At 37.3% G+C, this 20224-nt stretch overlaps 1 protein-coding gene across 10 annotated transcripts in view; it reads left to right on the top strand.

Annotated features, from left to right (window-relative positions):
- Positions 1-20224, top strand: part of SLC25A21 (solute carrier family 25 member 21) — a 469006-nt gene that overhangs the window by 141796 nt on the left and 306986 nt on the right. The window lies entirely within an intron of this gene.

The raw sequence follows: 20224 nt of genomic DNA, 5'->3' as shown, positions 1-20224 counted from the left end.
TTTGAATGAACCTCATATCACATATGAGGAGAGAGTAGGAGTTAAGAGAGACATTATATTTCAAACAATGCAGTTGTCAGGCAATGACTATATCAGAATGAAAGGTTTCTTCTCCCGCCCCCATTAAAAAGGATTTTAAGTTCTAAGTTGATAGCACATAGCTACAGTGGAGGAAAAATTTTATTGAAAATGTTTATTGAGTGTCTACTGCATTTCAGATACTATGCTGTTAGCTTTTACATGTTTCTTTTCTTTTTATTTTTTTTAAAAGATTTTATTTATTAATGAGAGACAGAGAAAGAGAGAGAGAGAGAGAAGCAGAGAGAGGCAGAGAGCCACCCGGGCTGCCCCCTTTTACATGTTTCATATTGTTAAATCCTACAACAATACCATCATGTATGTATATGATTTTTCCCAATTTTCAAATATGGAAATTCAGGGTAAGAGAGGCAATATTTTCAGTCACAGGTAATAAATGGCAGAGTAAAATTGGAATCAGATGTTATTATTCTAAGTTGAGTTTTCTCCCCACCATTCTATTCAAACCAAGTTTTTAATTCTTATTCCACCTAGACTAGACAATTGTTTGAGCTCTAGAGACAGTTTCCACACTATGTCAAAATTTCTTAAGTTGCTAAAACCTACAAAGCTATGATATATTTCCTGAGCCCTGTCTCTCCTCACAATCTATAGCATGGATTTATGGTTGATTTTGCCTGTCCTATCCTGTCTTTTAAACAGTAACGCCTGAACTAGTTGGACCACTGAGAGGGTAATGTCAGGACATCAATCTATCGGTAACATTAATTGAACATTCTGTAGCAAGGCTGTTGCTTTCACTGGAGTGAAAAAAGTTGCTTAGAGGGTAACAGATGAGTCAGAGGATTTTCATTACATTTAGACACTAATTCAGCAATGTCACCAATTATGGTAAGGTAACAACTAGAACGGAAGCGTCCTTCTTTCCTTTTTTTCTCTTTTCCAGATCTTTCTGCATTGAAATTTTTCTTACGAAGCCAAACTAAGTTTTTTATTCCTTAGCATTCCTTAGTTCCAAAGACAAGCATTAAGCCTGCCATTGAGGTAAATGAATATATTGACTCTGAGCAGCTGATAATTTGAGATTAAGGAAGAGGAAAGAGAGAAACAAGAGCAGGTGTGGTAAAAAAGAAAAGAACTAAGAAAAGGCGTATGTTTGCCATGCTGTGCTCATGCCTTCCTGGACCCTGGATTCCTGCTGCATGTTTTATCTCCATTCACTTCCTTCTGCAAAGAATTACTGTCTCGGATTTAGGTTGTCTTCCATTTCATTTGTTGTTAACTAGATTTCTTTGGCCACACAATACAGATGTTGCATTAGAAGCAGTGGAATATATTTGCAACCTCTTCATATAAAATTATCTTATGTTGTAAACAGTTATTTACCTAACTTCAACATAAAGTAATTGAGAAATAAAATTTTGGGGGAAAAACTTTAAAGAAAGGGAAAAATTGGGATCCCTGGGTGGCACAGAGGTTTGGCGCCTGCCTTTGGCCCAGGGCGCGATCCTGGAGTCCCGGGATCGAATCCCACGTCGGGCTCCCCATGCATGGAGCCTGCTTCTCCCTCTGCCTGTGTCTCTGCCTTTCTCTCTCTCTCTGTGACTATCATAAATAAATTTAAAGAAAAAAAAAAAAGAAAGGGAAAAATTAGCATTTAATCAAAGCCTCTCTTCTTCTTTAGCATCATCTTCTAATTGATGATAAGCTGTACCTCTTTGTGAAGCCTCTGTATTACACCAGGTGGTTAAAATTATGGGATTTTGCTCTAGCAGGTGGATTGGGTGGTTGTAGTAAGTTATCATAAGATGAGGTTAAAAATCAATGGCAGGAAGACAGTGGTTCAAGTATAGGAATATCCTGAACTGACTTCCTCCTGTACACACAACAAATCTACAGCTATATGTATATATAGATCAGTTCTCTTTGAAAAAGATCTAAAAACTAGCTGAAAGAGCTCTTCCACAACAAAGGATAAAAGGGCTACGTTGACATGGGTAGTATAGGCAGAGAAGCGGTCTCATCAAAAACCCTACCTCCAGCATGGTTACCCACAATCTGGAGGGATCTAACAAATATGGAGACTCTCCCTAGGGAATGAGGAGTTTGTACCCCATATCAGATGCCCCGACTCTTGGGACCTACCCTGGAGAAATAAGCCCCCAAAACACCTGACTCTGAAGACTAATGGGGCTTATCTCCAAGAGACCCAAAAGGCTATGAAGAACAAAGTCTGCTCATAAAGGGCTTGTATGCAGACTTACTTACTCTGGGATACAGTGCAAAGGCAGCAGTTTATTTTTTTTTTAATTTTTTTTTTAATTTTTATTTATGATAGTCACACACAGAGAGAGAGAGAGGCAGAGACACAGGCAGAGGGAGAAGCAGGCTCCATGCACTGGGAGCCCGACGTGGGATTCGATCCCGGGTCTCCAGGATCGCGCCCTGGGCCAAAGGCAGGCGCTAAACCGCTGCGCCACCCAGGGATCCCAAGGCAGCAGTTTAAAAAGAGCCTAGACCATATGTAAAGGAGACTCATTAACTAATTTCCAAGCATCTGCCAGAGATGCCAGGGTCTGGTAGAACTGTCTCTGGGGAAAGAGGAGTTGGTGGATGCCATTTGGCATATTTACTTCACTTTGCTAGTGCCAGTAGGCTTGCCTCATCACAATCCCTCCACTCTCTACAGCTCCACTGAAGCCACTGGGTTTGCCCTGTCCCCAGCTACCCTGATGCCCTATTGAAGCTGGCAGTATATGCAGTCTACACAAGGGACATTCTTTTAACATCTGGCTCTGGTGGCTAGGCAGGCTTGTGTTGGAGGCCTTCTGAGATGGAAATAACTGGAAAGACAGTTCTTGGTAGGCTACCAAACCCAGGGCTACTACACAGAGAGTAGAAAGAAACACAACCCTAGTCTTCCTGTTTAAAAGGCCTATTTCCTTGTCCCAGAGTTTCAGTCTGAGAGGCAGACTTCAGGCTTACCACACATCTAGACCCTGTGGAGGAGCTCTCAGGAAATGTAGGCTGGGGGATACCAGCTTTGTGTTCTGCTTTGGCCTCACTTCAGCTCACCGGTACTTCCCCAAAAGAAGCTTGTACATTTTTCTGGAGCCCTGATTTTTGTAAATGTCACCGGGGACATCTCCAAATTGCCTGGTCTAGAGGCTAGCAGGGATTATGACTGTGGTTTCACAGGACTATATATATTTGCATACTTTAAAAATGCTGTTTAAAGGTCTGGTTTCAAATCAACCTGAAACTGGGTGCTGACTGAGATCCCTCCCTTAGGAACACTGACAGGGCTTGGCACAACCTCAACAACTAGAACCTACCAAGAATAAATCAAGCTGCTTAGGCAATCACAGAAGTTCAAGTAACAACTAAGAACTGTGGCAAATTTGAACAATAAGTTTTATCTTCTACACCAGACCACTCCTTCAAGACTGGGAGAAGTAGCTGTTTCACCTAATACATAGAAACAAACACAGAAAGGCAAAATGAGTAAACAAGAATATGTCCCAAAACCACAAGAAAAAAAAACTTAATGAAAGAGATACAAGTAATTTACCTGATAAAAAGTTCAAAAGTAACAGTCATAAAGATGCTTGCTGAACTCAGGAGAAGAATGGATGAACATAGCAAGAACTTCAACAAAGAGAAAAAATATACGATAGTACCAAATAGAGGTCACTGAACTGAAGAATACAATAACTGAACTGAAAAATACACTTGAGGGGTTCAACAACAGACCGGATGAAGCAGAAAAATAGATCAGCATCCTGGGAGACGGGGTGGAACTCACCAAGAGAGAACAGCAAAAACAAAAGTGTATGTGGCTAACAGGACATCAAGCATCTTAGGGCCTGAGAAGGAGAAGAAAGAAAGAAGAAAGAGGCAGAAAAACTATTTGAAGAAATAATGGCTGAGAATCTCCCAAAAGTCGGGATGGAAACAGACTCCAGGTCCAGGCTCAGACAGTTCCAAATAAGATGAACCAAAGAGATCTACACCAGAAGCATTATAATTAAAATGTCAAAAGTTAAAGAGAAAAAATTTAAAGGCAGCAAGAGAAAAACAACTCCCATAAGACTTTGAGCTGATTTTTCAGTGGGATCTTTGCAGGTTAGAAAGCAGTGGCAGGACAATAAAAGTGCTAAAAGGGGGAAGAAACAACAACAAAAACTTCCAACCCAGGAATACTCTAGCAAAGCTGTCATTTATAACTGAAGGAGAGGTAGAGACTTTTCCAAATAAGCAAAAGCTGAGAGTTCATCACCACTAAACCAGTCTTACAGTAAATGTTAAAGGGGATTTTTGTAAGCTGAAAAGAAAGGCACTAACTAGCAATAAAAAAAAATATGAAAATAAAAATCTCATATAAGGAAAAGGCAAACATATAGTAAAAGGTGTAGATTAGCCACTTAAAAAACGAGTATGAAGATTAAAAGACAAAATTAGTAAAATTAACTATAACAATATAACTTAAGGGATATAGAAAATGAAAAGAGGTAAAATATGACACCAAAAACATAAAAAATGGGTGGGGAGAAGGGGATAAAAACGTAGTTATTAGAATGTGTTCAAATTTAAGTTGCTATTGGGGCACTTGGGTGGCTTGGTGGTTGAGAGTCTGTCTTTGACTTGGGTCATGATCCCAGGGTCCTGGGATCAAGTCACACATTGGGCTCCCCATGGGAAGCCTGCTTCTTCCTCTGCCTATGTCTCTGCCTCTCTTTCTGTGTGTCTCTCATGAATAAATAAATTTTAAAAAATTTGTTACTATCAACTTAAACTACTACATAAATAGACTATTATATGTGTACCTTAATGGTAATCACAAGGTAAAAACCTATAATAGATATACATAAGATAATAAGAATCTAAACATAACACTAAAGAAAATCATCAAACAACAAGGGAAGAGAGCAAGAGAAGAAAGGCACAGAGGGGAACTACAAAAAAAGCCAAAAAAACAATAACAAAATACCAGTAAGTACACAACTACTGATAATTACTTTAAATTTAAATGGACTAAATTTTCCAACCAAAAGACAGAGTGGCTGAATGGATTTAAAAAAAAAAAAAAGAAGACTCATCTATATGCTATCTACAAGAGACTCACTTCAGATCTAAGAACACACAAAGACTGAAAATGAAGGGAAAGAAATTTCATGTTAATAGAAATAAAAAGGAAACTAGAGTATCTGTGACACAAAATAGACTTGGTAACAAAGACTCATAAAAGACAAAGAAGGGCATTATATAATGATAAAGGGCCCAATCCAACAAGAGAATATAACATTTGTAAATACTTATGTACCTCACATAGGAGCACCTAAATATATAAAGCAAATGTTAACAGACCTCACATAGGAGCACCTAAATATATAAAACAAATGTTAACAGACCTAAAAGGAGAAATTAACAGCAATGTAATAATAGTAGTGGACTTTAATACCCTACTTATACCAATAGATAAATCATTGAGACAAAATCAATAAGAAGTCTTGGCTTTAAATAACACATTAGGCCAGATGGACTTAATAGATAAATACAAAATATTCCATTCAAAAGCAGCAGAATACACATCTCAATTTATATAGGATTTATATAGGATACAGCAAAAGCAGTTTTAAGAGGGAAGACATAGCAATACAGTCCTACCTCAAGACCTTGAGAAAAAAGAAAAATATTCAATAAACAATCTAAGTTTAACCTAACAAAACTAGAAAAAGAAGAACAAAGCCCAAAGTTAGCAGAAGGAGAAAAATAATAAAGGTCAAAGTGGAAATAAACAAAATAGAGACAAAAAAACAATAGAAATGATCAATGAAACTAAGAAGTGGTTCTTTGAAAATATATTTTTTTAAAAAATAGAGAAACTTCTAACTAGATTAACCAAGAAAGAGAGAGAGGGCTCAAATAAAGTCACAAATGAAAGAGGAGAAATTACAACTGATACCACAGAAATACAAAGGATTATGAGACTACTATGAACAATTATATGCCAACAAATTGAACAACCTAAGAGACATGGATGAATTTCTAGAAACGTGTAATCTTCCAAGACTGAATCATAAAAAAAAAACAGAAAATTTAAATAGACTAATTGCTAGGAAGGAGATTGAATCAGAATAAAAAAATCTCCCAACAAGCCTAGGACTAGATGGCTTCACTGGTGAATTCAAAGATTTAACACTTGTCCTTCTCAAACTCTTTCTAAAAACTAAGGAGAAGGGGACACTTTCAAATGCATTTATGAGGCCAACATTACCCAAGTACCAAATCCAGAAGACACCAAAAAAAAAAAAAAAAAAAAACAGAAAATTATGGACTAATATCAATAATGAACATAGATTCAAAAATCCTCAACAAAATATTAGCAAACTGAATTCAATAATACATTAAAAGGATTATACAGCATGATCAAATGGGATTTATTCCAGGGATGCAAGTATCATCAACATCAGCAAATTAAGCATTATAGCATGCCACATTAACAAAGTGAAGAATAAAAATCAAATGATCATCTCAATAGATGCAGAAAAAGCTTTTGACAAAATTCAACACCCATTTATGATAAAACCTTTCTACAAGGGGGTAAATAACATAATAAAGAATATATATGAGAAATCCACAGCTAACATTATACTCCTAGTAGGTATGAGGAACAAGAAAAGGATGCCCATTCTCACCATTTTTATTCAATATAGTATTGGAAGTCCTTGCCAGAGAAATTCGGGGAAAAAAGGGAATGAGAGCCATCCCAAATGAAAAGGAAGTAAAACTGGGCAGCCCAAGTGGTTCAGCTGTTTAGTGTCACCTTCACCCAGGGCATGATCTTGGAGCCATGGAATCGAGTCCCATGTTGGGCTCCCTGCATGGAGCCTGGTTCTCCCTCCGCCTGTGTCTCTGCCTCTCTCTCTCTCATTAATAAATAAAATCTTTAAAAAAAAGAAAGAAAAGGAAATAAAACTGTCACTATTCACAGATGACATGATCCTATATACAGAAGACCCTAAAGACTCTACACACAAAAATCCTGTTAGAATAAATAAACCTAGTAAAGTAGCAGGATACTAAATCAATATATAGAAATCTGTTGCATTTTTATATCCTATTAGAAAGAGAAATTAAGAAAAAAATCCCTTTACAATTGCATCAGAAAGAATAAAATACTTGGGAATAAATTTAACCAGGAAGGTGAAAGATCTATACGCTAAAAACTATAAGACATTGATGAAAGAAATTGAAGAAGACACAAATAAATGGGAAAATATTCCATGCTTATGGATTGGAAAAATTAATATTGTTAAAATGTCCATACTACTCAAAGCGATCTACAGATTCGGTGCAATCCCTATCAAAATCCCAGTGGCATTTTTCACAGAGCTACAACAAACAATCCTAAAATTTGAACAGAATAGAGAGTTCAGAGATAAACTCACACATATAGAATCATTAAATTACAACAGAGGAGCCAAGAATATACAATGGGGAAAGGACAGTCTCTTCAATAAATGATGTTGGGAAAACTGTACAGTGACATGTAAAACAATGAAACTAGATACTATTTTACACCATACACAAAGATGTACTCAAAATGGCTTAAAGTCTTGAAGATAAGATCTGAAAACATAAAACTCCTAGAAGACATAGGCATTAAGCTCCTTGACATTGGTCTTGGGATTGAATTTCTAGATCCAACTCCAAAAGCAAAGGCAACAAAAATGAAAATAAATAGTGGGACTACATAAAACTAAAAAACTAGAAACTGAAAAGCTTCTGCGGAACAAAGGAAACCATCAACAAAATGAAACACAACCAGAACACCTGGCTGGCTCATTCAGAGGAGCATTTGGCTTTTGATCCTGGGGATACAAGTTCGAGCCCCACACTAGATATAGAAATTACTTAAAATATTTTTTAAAAAATGAAAAGGAAACCTCTAAATGGAAGAAGATTTTCACAAATGATGTATCTGACAAGAGGTTAGTCTAAAAATATATATAAAGAACTTATATGTCAACACCAAAAACCCCAAATAAACCAATTTTAAAATGGACAGAAGACCCGAATAGGCATTTTTTCCAAGGAAGACATACAGATGGCAAACACACATGAAAAAGTGCTCAATATCACTAATCATTAGGGAAATGCAAATCAAAACCACATTTAGATATCACCTTATGCCTGCCAGAATGGCTAGAATCAAAAACATAAGAAATAACAGGTGTTGTAGAGGATGTGAGGAAAGGGAATACACATACACTGTCAGTGGGAATGTAAATTGGTTCTGCCACTATGGAAAATAATATGGAGGTTCCTCAAAAAATTAAAAATAGAACTACATATAATCTAGTACTTACACATCTGAGTATCTGTCCAAAGATAATTAGACACTAATTTGAAAAGATATATGCACTTCCACGTTTATTGCAGCATTATTTACAAAAGTCAACATATGGAAATAATCTAAGTGTTCATGGGTGAATAAATAATTTTATATATACATAAAATGGATAATAAAATATATAACTATATTAAATATATATAACATAGACTACTACTTAGCCATAAAAAAGAAAATCTTGCCATTTCCAACAATATGGGTGGACCTTGTTAGTGAATAAATTAGATAAGTCAGAGAAAGATGATAGTGAATGATTTCACTTATATGTGGAATCAAAAAAAAAAAAACACACCAATGGAACAAACAAAACTCATAGATATGAGAACACATTGGTGGTTATCAGAGGAAAGGGGGGTTGAGGATTGCAAAATGGTTAATGTGAGTCCGTTGTATGGTGATGGATGGTAATTAGACTTAAAGTGATGATCACTGGGCAGCCCGGGTGGCGCAGCGGTTTAGCGCCGCCTGCAGCCCCGGGGTGTGATCCTGGAGACCCCAAATCGAGTCCCATGTTGGGCTCCCTGCATGGAGCCTGCTTCTCCCTCTGCCTGTGTCTCTGCCTCTGTCTCTGTCTCTCCCTCTCTCTCTCTCTGTCTCTCATGAATAAATAAAATCTTTTTTAAAAAAGTGATGATCACTTTGTAGTGTATAAAAAAGTTGAATTGTGTGGTATGCTTGAAACTAATATAATGTAAAATACTAATTTTACTTCAATAATAATAAGTCAACGGGACACCTGGGTGGCTCAGCAGTTTACAGCCTGCCTTCAGCCCCAGGCATAATCCTGGAGTCCCGGGATCAAGTCCCACATCAGGCTCCCTGCATGGAGCCTGCTTCTCCCTCTACCTGTGTCTCTGTCTCTCTGTCTGTCTCTCTGTCTCTGTCTCTCTCTGTGTCTCTCATAAATAAATAAATAAATAAATAAATAAATAAATAAATAAATAAATAAATAAATCTTTAAAAAAATAAGTCAATGGCAGAGGAAGTGCTTTTATATTGCTATGGTTTCAGTTGCTGCGGAAGATCATGTGAGCTTTGGGTGCCACATCCTCTTTTCCAATGGCTGAACACCTCCCCCCTCAACGCCTTTGTTAGGTTTTGTAGGGTCAGAGCAGCATCAAGGCTCTCTATTTAACCTGTTAACTTTTTAAACAAATCTAAATAAGGAAGTAAAACTGGGCAAATACCAAGAATTTGGTTCAATAATTCACCAGAAGAAACTCTTGTTTTGGAGCAAAGAATACATATAGTGATTTTTGGAATGAGAAGCTTGGCAAATAAGTTTCATAGTATCTTCCAACAATCAGTTTTAGGCTATCTGAAAATCTGTATAGTCCTTTTAGCCTGATGGTTTACTTGAGGATGGTTTGTGGCAAATTAAAACAAAACGAAGTAAATGCAGAATCTCTTAGATGATAAAGGTTTTATTTTATTTATTTTTAAGTTGATGTAAATTGAATTTGGAGTATTTTTAAATGTGCCTCTCACATTTGTTGAAAAGATGAATGATTATGTACATGAATTAAATATCAATAATTTCTTCCCTTAAAATGTGCCAGTAAAATCAAGATAGAATAACTTTCTTTTTTAACTGAAAAATAGATTTCTTGGGCAAGTTATGCTGAGTGGCCTGAAAGTTTGGGCTTTTTAATGCCAAAATAAGTTCCAGGACATCAGAGGTAACTTTCAGCCAAAGCTTTTGCGTGAGTAGTTTCTGGCAGTGCTGCATGTAGTCTGGCCAAGGTAATGTAATGGCCAATTCTTTGAATAATAATGTGTCATCTCATAAGAGAGTCCCTCTACAACAGATAATTCATAGTCAATTTGGCAACTAACTTCATTATTTCTCAGTAACTTTTTGTCTCTATTCATCTATCTTCTTAATCTCCAAATCACTCTCTGGTGTCTTCACAATGGTAAGTGATAAAACTACTTGGCCTTAGTTGCCATTATTTAAAAAAAAAAAAAAAAAAAAAAAGGTTAAAAATTGATTGGTTTCAGGATTTTGCCATTTCTTTGTTTCAGGAAATTGTAAGGACTCCAATTTGGATAGGATGAATAGTAACCTTAAGTATTACTGCAAGAAATGGCAAATTAAAAAGTACTTAGAGTTCCCTTTCATGAGTAATGCTATATTTATTATATTTCTGTAATTCTAAATCTCCATCACTTGCAAAACCTGACACCAATTTAGTATATCCCATTTTTTAAAGGGGAACTACAATGAAATATGTATATATTCTTTGTAAAATAATCCTAATTTTAGAAATGTTAAAATGTGGGGGGAAATAGGAAGTAACAAAATTAAGGAAGTAATTTTGTCTGAGGTTTGTCTGAGATTCTGGAACAGTGTTTTAGGAAATTAAGATTGATAAACTTGAATAATATGGAATTTTGCAGGTCCTTTTGTTTTTCACAGTCAGTATAATGAATTGTTGAATAGCTGTGTTAGAGGTTCCTTTCTTTTTTAAAAAAGATTGTATTTATTTATTTATTATTAATAATAAAAGAGACACAGAGATAGGCAGAGGCAGAGACACAGGCAGAAGGAGAAGCAGTCTCTATGCAGGCAGTCTGATGCAGGACTCTATCTCAGGCCCCCGGGATGGCGACCTGAGCCGAAGGCAGATGCTCAATCACTGAGCCACCTAGGTGCCCTAGAGGTTCCCTTCTTACCAGCCCCGGTTTTTCATATTTTTAGTAAATCTTTTCATGGGGACCTTTTTAAGCAAGTTGCTTAATAAATACTTGAATATGTATTCTGTTATACACAGATAAAGTATTTTAAGATTGGGGTATATAGTTGGAGGTAAACAGAAAAATCTTGAAAATTATATTTCAAGATAAGATGCCAAAATGCAATTTTTATTGAACATTTAAAAATGCAATAAAAAGTTTAGAAAAGGAGGCCGATGACTACCCTTTATCATTAATGAGACATATCAATAATGGGAAAAACCCACACTTCCCAAATGTGGCACTGTTTCTTATTCAGATATTTAAACATAAGCATGTTTGTTTGAACAATTTACATTGTATTTCATGTGATGATGTTTATTCTTTTTATTACATATCTTTAGAACAGTTAGTAGGCTGAAGCCAAGAATACAATAAATTTACCATTGCCTAGCAAATGTTTTTGAAAACCGCATTGTTAGTTACTCAACAAATAAATAATTGGCTTTAATTTTTAAGAAAAAAAATTCTAGGGATACAATGAACATATTTTGTTTTATATAGGTAAGCTACAGTCGATCTGTGTTTTATGCTATAGTTCTTTTCATTTTGTGTGTAATGTGCTTTAATTCCACATGCACTGATTTTGTATGCACAGCTTTAAAAATCTTAACTTTGAATCACATCATATGTATATATATATATGCATGAAAGGTATACAATATATTGATTCATAAGGGAAAGTAAACTACAAAATATACATAAAACAAATCTAATCCATAAGTGCAGTATTTAAAAACTAAAATGTATGATAACTAGGTAAGTGAACTCAATTCTTAACAGATGCGGTATTATGTTTCATAGTTTGTAACAAACCTTGTTTTTTTAAACTTTTGTGTATCATTATACTATCCAATCATGGCTATTTAATAAAGCATAATGGATGGTTATTGACACAGTACTTAGAGAATAAATAAGAGAAACCAAACAAGATATCACATTGGCTACAGATGGGAACCAAGAACCAAAAGCAAAAGGTTAATTTTGAAGAGCTGGCTGAGCTTCCTGTCAGAATGAGATTGAACCTGAAGACTGGCTTCTCTGACCTTTGCTGCCTTGAGAATTATTTTTTGTCATGGTGTGTGTGTGTGTGTAGTATGTACACAGGAGGCACAGATACACAGACAGCTAATGAGATGGAATAATTTGGAAGGAAACATTCTGGAAAGTAGTATCCTTAGGAGATTTGATTTCAGAAAATGTGTCACCTGGACATCTGCCTGCCTCCCATTGAATGGCTGATTGAGACCCGGAGCAGGGATCTGAAGAGTTGGGTATGGATCATAATGAATTCCTTGGCTTCGCCCCTGTTCTTATCCCGCTTTTACAAGGAGGGCATATAAGGTGTTTTAAAATTAGGAAGCGATATGGTGTAATACTTCATGAGATTGGGCCTTGGAACCGGCAAACTAGGTTTGAGTCCTGGCCCTGCCCACACCAATTTCTCCACAGCAGGTGCCTCCAGCTAATGAGCTATTTAGTGGGCTCTGAAGGGTGGGAGGGAGGATGTGACCTCCTAGGGACTCTGCAGCTGGTCCGTCTTCTGGAGGAGTCCTCAGCAGCAGGCTAATAGCTGCTCATGCCCGAGGAAAGAGGCGGTCAGAGAACGGCTGAAACAATTCTGGATTTTGTTTTCCTCAGAGGTGTTTACCTGATCATTAGCCATTTGGTGGCACAGAAAATGTTCAATCCATCCATCTTCCTGTCTAGTGGCTTTTTCAGTTACCCCGTGAATTACACATTTTCACTGACTTAACACATAACATTGGCCCAGGTGCCCTCAAATGCAGCACTAACATGAAATACATGTGTTGACTCTGCAACCATTTTTATTTCTGTCTGAGACAGGTTTTAGGTCAGTAGATAAAACACTCTTGACATCTTTAATACCCTTTATAGGGCCTTTTATAAATAATAGTTGTCAGTTGATAGTTGTTTTTTTTTCTCAAGCATTGATGAGATTTCAAAATAGAATTTGGTGGATGGCTGCAGGTTGTTTCTGGAAAATAAAGACAAACTATTTACTTGTTTTAGCAGCAAATGCCTCTTTCATTATTTTGCCATTTTAAAAATGTTGTCTTAATGCCCCATGGAACATGTGGCACCAATGAGCTAATCAGAGTCAAAGAAAACATTGATTCAAGGAGTGGTTTGCAGCAATACTCTGTACTGGCATTATGCTTACAGAAGGAAAGATTGTTAATGCTTAAATTGGGTGGGTTCTCAGAGTGGTTGGCCTTGGGTGAGGGGACACACAAAACTAAGAAACACGTGTCCTGGGTGTTAGAACCATGAAGAGAACCATAACATTGGAGGGGAGTGTTTTATTAAAAATATACACCAAATACATATCTTAATTTTATAGTTTGATGAATGTTTACCAACTGCATATGCTTACCAGTCTTGTGCTCAGAGCAAGAAATAGACATTACAAGAACCCCAAAGGTCCCCCATGTTAACTTCTGATTTTCTTATACCCCCTAAGAAACCATTATCCCAACTTCTGACATCACAGGTTAGGTTTTCTGTTTTCAAACTTTATTTAGATGCAGTCATAGGATATGTGCACTTTTGTATCTGACTTCTTCTCTCAACGTTGTTTCTGTGAAATTCATCCATGTTGTTTTGTGCAGTTGTGATTTGTTCATTGTAACTACTGTCTAAGAATAAAATTGTTCAGCTTTAGTAGATACTGCCAATTTTCCATCATATCTGTTCCCTTTTAAAAATGCAAGTAATCGGGGCACCTGAGTGGCTTAGTCAATTAAGTGTTTGCCTTTGGCTCCGGTCATGATCCCAGGGTCCTGGGATAGAGCTCCGCCTTGGGCTCCCTGCTCACTGGAGAGTCGGTTTCTCCCCCTCCTTTTGCCCCTTCTCCTTCCTTGTGCTTTCACGCTCCTATGCTTGTGTGCTCTCATTCTCTCTCTCTCTCTCTCTCTCTCTCATAAATAAAATATATTTTTTAATGCAGGTAATCCAAAAGGTCTGTTGCTCTATCATGGTTTCTGAACTGTAGACTTAATGGAAAGACTACATCAGGATCATGGACTAGCCCTTATCTCTAATAAGGACACACTATTGTATACAGCTATAACACTATATTTGCTAACACCGTTATGTACAGTTTTCAGTTGTTTTATGTGAGTGTTATTGTATTTTAACTAACTGCTTGTTAGTATTGTATTTTAATTAACTGCTTTTTAATCATCTTTGTACCCTCAGCACCAATCACTGTATCTATAGATACTCCTACTAACCCCAATTTACAGGAGAGGTACAGGGAAGTAACTTGGTCAAAGTTATATAATAGGAAGTAGGGAAGAATGCATGTACCTCCTTTACGTGTAAGTCATACAGTATCTTTAAAAAGTCTGACAGGGGCATAATCCTAAAGACCAGTCTTCTCTGCAGACAAAGCTCATAGGGTTAGTAGAGCTCTTAATAATTCCACAGAAGATAAAGCCTTTAGATAGTTTACATTAAAATATCTGAGATGAACTTTCTGCCTTATAATATTTACCAATGCTAAATTCACACCAACCTCATAGCATAGTAGAGAGACATGGTTAAGAATAAAGGCCCCACACTGAAGGGGGCACTTGACGGGATAAGCACTGGGTGTTATTCTGTATGTTGGCAAATTGAACACCAATAAAAAATAAATTTATTATAAAAAAAAAGAATAAAGGCCCCAGAACTGGAATGTCTACATTTAAATCCCCAACACTCCATCCAGAGAATCTAGTTCTCTGAAGAAAACACATCAGACCTTGTACTTTGCTTTTTTATGGGGTCTTGCACTGAGCTTATTTCTTCCATGTCCCTCTGCTTGGTAGGGAACTCACGGAAGAGCTGATGCCATGTTATTTGTAATCCCTTACAGTGCCTAGTGCTATGCGTTGATGATAAATATCAAAAGTATTTAAGGAACAATGAAATACTTCTATTTTATGTCACTTAACTATTTATCCTGCATCTACTTTCCAAAGAACCAGAAACAACTTGCAAGGAGAAAAAAATGCAAAATATGGTATTTACATGTTTTGGGGCAATGGAGATAAACAGATCACAACATTTAGGTAATGATTTTGACTAAAATTCCTGGCAAACTGGGAAATATTTTGAGTAAAATGATTTATATTTTCTGAGAAAAAAAATACATATCTTGGATTTATTTATTTATAAGTCTGCCTTCCCCTCTAGTCAGGTAAGCTCTTTGTGAGTAGAGAATGGTTCTTATTTAAATTTGTATCCTTAGAGCCAATCACATGCTTAACATGTGAATACATGAATGAATGAATGAATGAATGAATGAACAAAAAGAGAAAGGAAGGAAGAAAAAAAATACCTTTCTGGGAACTATCATGAAAACAAGACTACTAGAATGACTTGTACACATCTGCCATAGCAACGCAAACACAGTGTAGAACACAGAAGTACAGACCAGAGTTGGCCTGTTTGGGTTTAATTCCTGACTCCTTTACTTGCTATGTGTATGCCCTTGAGCAAATTACTTAACTTCTCTGGGTATCAATTTCACCTATAAAGTAAGTTAATTATACCAACTGCCTCTTAAAGATTATATAAAATAATACATTTAAAGGTCTTGGCATTTAATAAGCATTTGACAAATGTTAGTAATTCATTCATTTAGCATTTTTTTAATTCAATAGCTACAACATGACAGGTACTATTCTGAAATTGCTAAATGCTAAAGCCACAGAATTTAGCAAAACAAAGTCCCTAGTATTTTTTTTCAAAGTCCCTAGTATTATGGAGCTTGTATTCTAGCAGAATTTAGAGAGAGAAAACCAATAGCTATCTATAAAATGGGAAGTGCTATGAAAAAAATAAAGTAAAAAAGGTAGAAGGCATCATGGTGGGGAGGCGGCTCTTATACATTAGTGGGATTAAAGAAAGTCTCTCAGGTGAGATAGCCTCTGAGAAAGACTTGCAGTGTTGCAGTGTGGAGTGTGCTGAATATAACTATGGAGAACAAGGAGCAGTGAGAGAGAAGGACAGAGGGAAGTTGAGAGGCTGGAGCAATAGTGGGGTCTAGCTCATGGCCTTGTGAGGACATCGGAGTTTGATGGGAAGCCATTGGAAGGTTTTGGTCACACATGTAATGGAACCTGATTGATTGGTCATTGTAAAAAATAATTCTGGTTGCTATGCGAAGAAGAAATGGTAGCAGGGTCTGAGACATAACAGGGAGAACAATTAGGAGGCTATTGAAATAGGCCAGACAAGAGTTGCTAGTGGCTTAGACTAGAATGGTGTCATTGGAAATGGGAAGAAGAGATAAAAATTGAGATACACATAAATGTAAACTTGATTCATTTTACTATTCAATTGGATGAGGGTGAGAGAGAAAGAGGAGTGAAAAGTAAACAAGATTTTTAGCCCAAGGAACTATGTCAACCGGAGTTGTCATTAAGATGGAAAAGATGGGCTTGCCTGGCTAGCTCAGTCAGAAGGGTATGCAACTCTCGATCTCGGGGTCATGAATCTGAGCCCTCTGTTGTGTGTAGAGATTATTTGATAAATGTTTTTTAAAAAGATGGAAAAGCTGAGGAGGGTTTGCTCTAAGCAGTGAGCATAGATAGAGAGTTATCAAAGATTCTGAGTTGAGTATAAGGTTCTTTTGTTCATTTACTGTTTATTGATCTCCTACTGTGTGGCAGCACCGTTCTAGACTCTTGGGGTAAATGAGTGGGGGAAAATGACAGTCTCTGCCCCTTAGAAGTTTAAATGGGGTATCCCTGGGTGGCTCTGTGGTTTAGCGCCTGCCTTCGGCCCAGGGCGTGATCCTGGAGTCCTGGGATCGAATCCCACATCAGGCTCCCTGCATGGAGCCTGCTTCTTCCTCTGCCTGTGTCTCTGCCTCTCTCTCATGAATAAAAAAATAAAATCTTTTTTAAAAAAGAAGTTTAAATGGAGGAGTACAATGGATAATATATAACTATAACAAACATATAAGTAAACTTCCTGTTACTGTCTCAATTCACCTATGGGCATTCAAATAATCTGCTACTAAAGGCATTGGACCACAGCCTTTTCAGTTGTCTCAGATAATACTTTCCAATTTGCATCTTTTCCTCAGGCCTGCTCAAATGAAATAGACTCTTTGTCATACAGTTCACACAATGCTATCTCTAGACAGTGTTTATATCTGGATTCTCTAGGATGAAATACACCTGTGCATACTTATTTAGACTTAGTGTTGCCTAGGTATTTATGGAAGTCTGGTGGTCTAGTTTAGGGGCACCAGCTCCTCTCTGCTTAAGTTGTTTCTAGTGGATAATTTATTAAAGAATCATCTTATTGTAATTTTTCAAACTCATATTTGTATTTCACTGCCCATACTCAAAACCTGTCTAGCTTCTTGCTCACCTTGTTACACATTGGTGCAATCTTTTCCAGTGCATTCCATATCACTCTAGGTCCAAGAGACAGACCATGAAAAGAGTGTTCTGTGCTCAAAGAAGAAAAGCCACATTCTATATCCCCCACTCGGAAACTCATATTGTACATGACTATTGTTAAGGCTCTGAGAAGTGTCACAGTAAGAAACTTGTTTAAAACTGTTCACTCAGCATGTCCAAGACTTACTTTACCATAATATAGAAATTTGCCAACATTCCACAGAACTACTGTTTCAGAGTTCACAGTTAAGGAAAATTCTGGGTGGACCAACAGCATCATTGGCAAGAAATCCAGATAAATGGGGTCCAGTGTAGATGACGGCTTTGTGTGAACTTAAGCAAAGCAGTTAACCTCTCTGTTCCTTAGTTTTCTCATTTGTAAAATGGGGATAATAACAGACTACCTTAAGGTTTCTTGAGGCTCCTCTCAGTGTTTCTAAATGTGTAAAACATGAATAAAAGCACTTTATACAAGTTTAAATAATATAGTTATAAATCTTATTTTGTCTCTTTAATCAAGCATTTAATTTCCATTTATTTTATTTTTTTATTTTATTTTATTATTTTATTTTATTTTATTTTATTTTATTTTATTTTATTTTATTTTATTTTTTCCTTATTCATGAAAGACACACACAGAGAGAGGCTGAGACATAGGCAGAGGGAGAAGCAGGCTCCTCGCAGGAAGCCTGATGCGGGACTTGATCCCAGGATCCCGGGATCATGACCTGAGCCAAAGGCAGACACCCAGGCACCCCTAATTTCCATCTCATGCGTAAAGTAATATTATTAACATGCATAGTAATTTATTGCAAAGTTAACTTTCCTCTCACCAATGGTTTAGTTTGTACTTGTTATCCACTTGTTCAGTGGAAATCCTTTATCCTCCTATAGGAAGTCACCCTCAGTTTGGTCTTCTCTCTTCCCTCTTACTTTTTTGGTGACTCATTAAGAAAGTCTGCCTCTTCGCTGGTACATAGCTCTGCAAGAGTAAGACCATGTTCTCAGTGCCTGGCACGTAGCAGAAGTTCAGTTAATATTGAGCTGAATCCTAAATTGTTCAATTTCTATGAGTTACATCATCCTGTTTTCAATTTTGGTACCCACAAAATTGGGGGAAAGGAGCTCTTGTTCCTTCATCTTGAGTATGTTTATCATCAGGGTTCCCACAACGTAATCCTTCACTGACTTTGCTTTGGTTCTAGTTCTGAGAACAAATTGTCCTGTGGTTCAGGGCACTGCCTGCTTTCCTACTGGGATTTGGGCTGTTTCTTCCCTTTTATTCCTTCCTTGTCTCCTAGTGAAGTCAATCACTAATTGATAGAAGTAGGGACAACTCCAAGGCTTCCTTATTTCTTCTTTTCTTTCTCCTTTCTCCTCATTTTGAACATCTTTATTTTGACTTCATTTCATATACTCTATACTTGTCATCACATTTCTGTTTGAAGACACTTTCAGGAGACCAAGCCCATAGCCCTGTCATTTACCTGTGGGTCTTAAGAAAATTCTGACTGCCTGGCTGAGACCACGCCCCTCTTCATCCCCCTATTCTCCTTTATTCCTTCAACTAATTGTCTTGCTTTCATTGCTTGTAAGTTCTCTATAACGCCATTTCTTCACATAGGCACCAACCTATGGGAAACTTGAGAGAAAACATTCAAAGTATAAAGGAGAACAAAGAGCATGTATCATAGCTAATGACTAATCAGCAACTTATATCTGCTGCTCACAACAATGCAGTCACACAGGACCCTGCCGTTAGAATGCTTAGTTGGCATAATGCTCTGCTATCCCAGGCTTAAAATTCTTCATGATTTTTGAACAGAGGGCCCGACGTTTTTACTTTGTACTCAAATAGTGTAGCTGGTCCTGAAAGAAATGCCTGTGCTAGAAACTGGGGGAGGGGCCCAGAGAGGTAAAATAGCTGTGTCCAACCCCTGTGCAAATCTGACCCTGAGTGCAGGTGAGAGGAAGGGCAGGGCAGGTGGAATTGTCCTAGACTGACTACAATACTGCTGAAGAAATGCTCAGTTAAGTCATCACAGGGTGGGGTCCTTACCAAATTGGTAAAATCAGAGGATCTCTGGGTCTCCCAGGAACCTGGCTGCCTCGGCCTTGCTGCTGGCTAGGAGCAGCTGTGGGAAGCATGGTCTCTGCACAAACCAAGGGAAGTTCAGAGCAGCAGCTAGGGCCCTAGGTCCCTTATAGTACCTGTAGTTGGAGATCTTCAAGACACAATCTCAGGACTCCACATAGCATTCCCTGTACCCCGCAACCTCTTCCCGAGGCCTCTGGGAGATTCAAAATTAACATCAGTATCTGTGCTATTTTCCTATTGCTGCCCTAACAAATTGCTACAAACTTGGTGGTTTAAAACAACACAACTGTTTTTTCCTATAGTTCTGTAGGTCAGAAATACAACGTGGGTCTCATTGAGCCAAACTCAAGGTGTCAGCAAGGTGGTCTTTTTTACTGGTAGCTCTAGGAAATAATGTTTCCTTTTCTTTTTTTACCTTCTGGAGGCCTCCTGCATTCCTTGGTTCATGGCCTCATTCCTGTATCTTCAAAGCAACGTTGCATCTCTCTGGGCCTTTATTCTGTAGTCAGG

This window comes from Canis lupus, chromosome 9 (genome assembly GCF_048164855.1).
Source record: "Canis lupus baileyi chromosome 9, mCanLup2.hap1, whole genome shotgun sequence".
Taxonomy (NCBI): Eukaryota; Metazoa; Chordata; class Mammalia; order Carnivora; family Canidae; genus Canis; species Canis lupus.
Note: the sequence above shows the minus strand (reverse complement) of the source record. Positions and strands in the feature narration are given on the sequence as shown.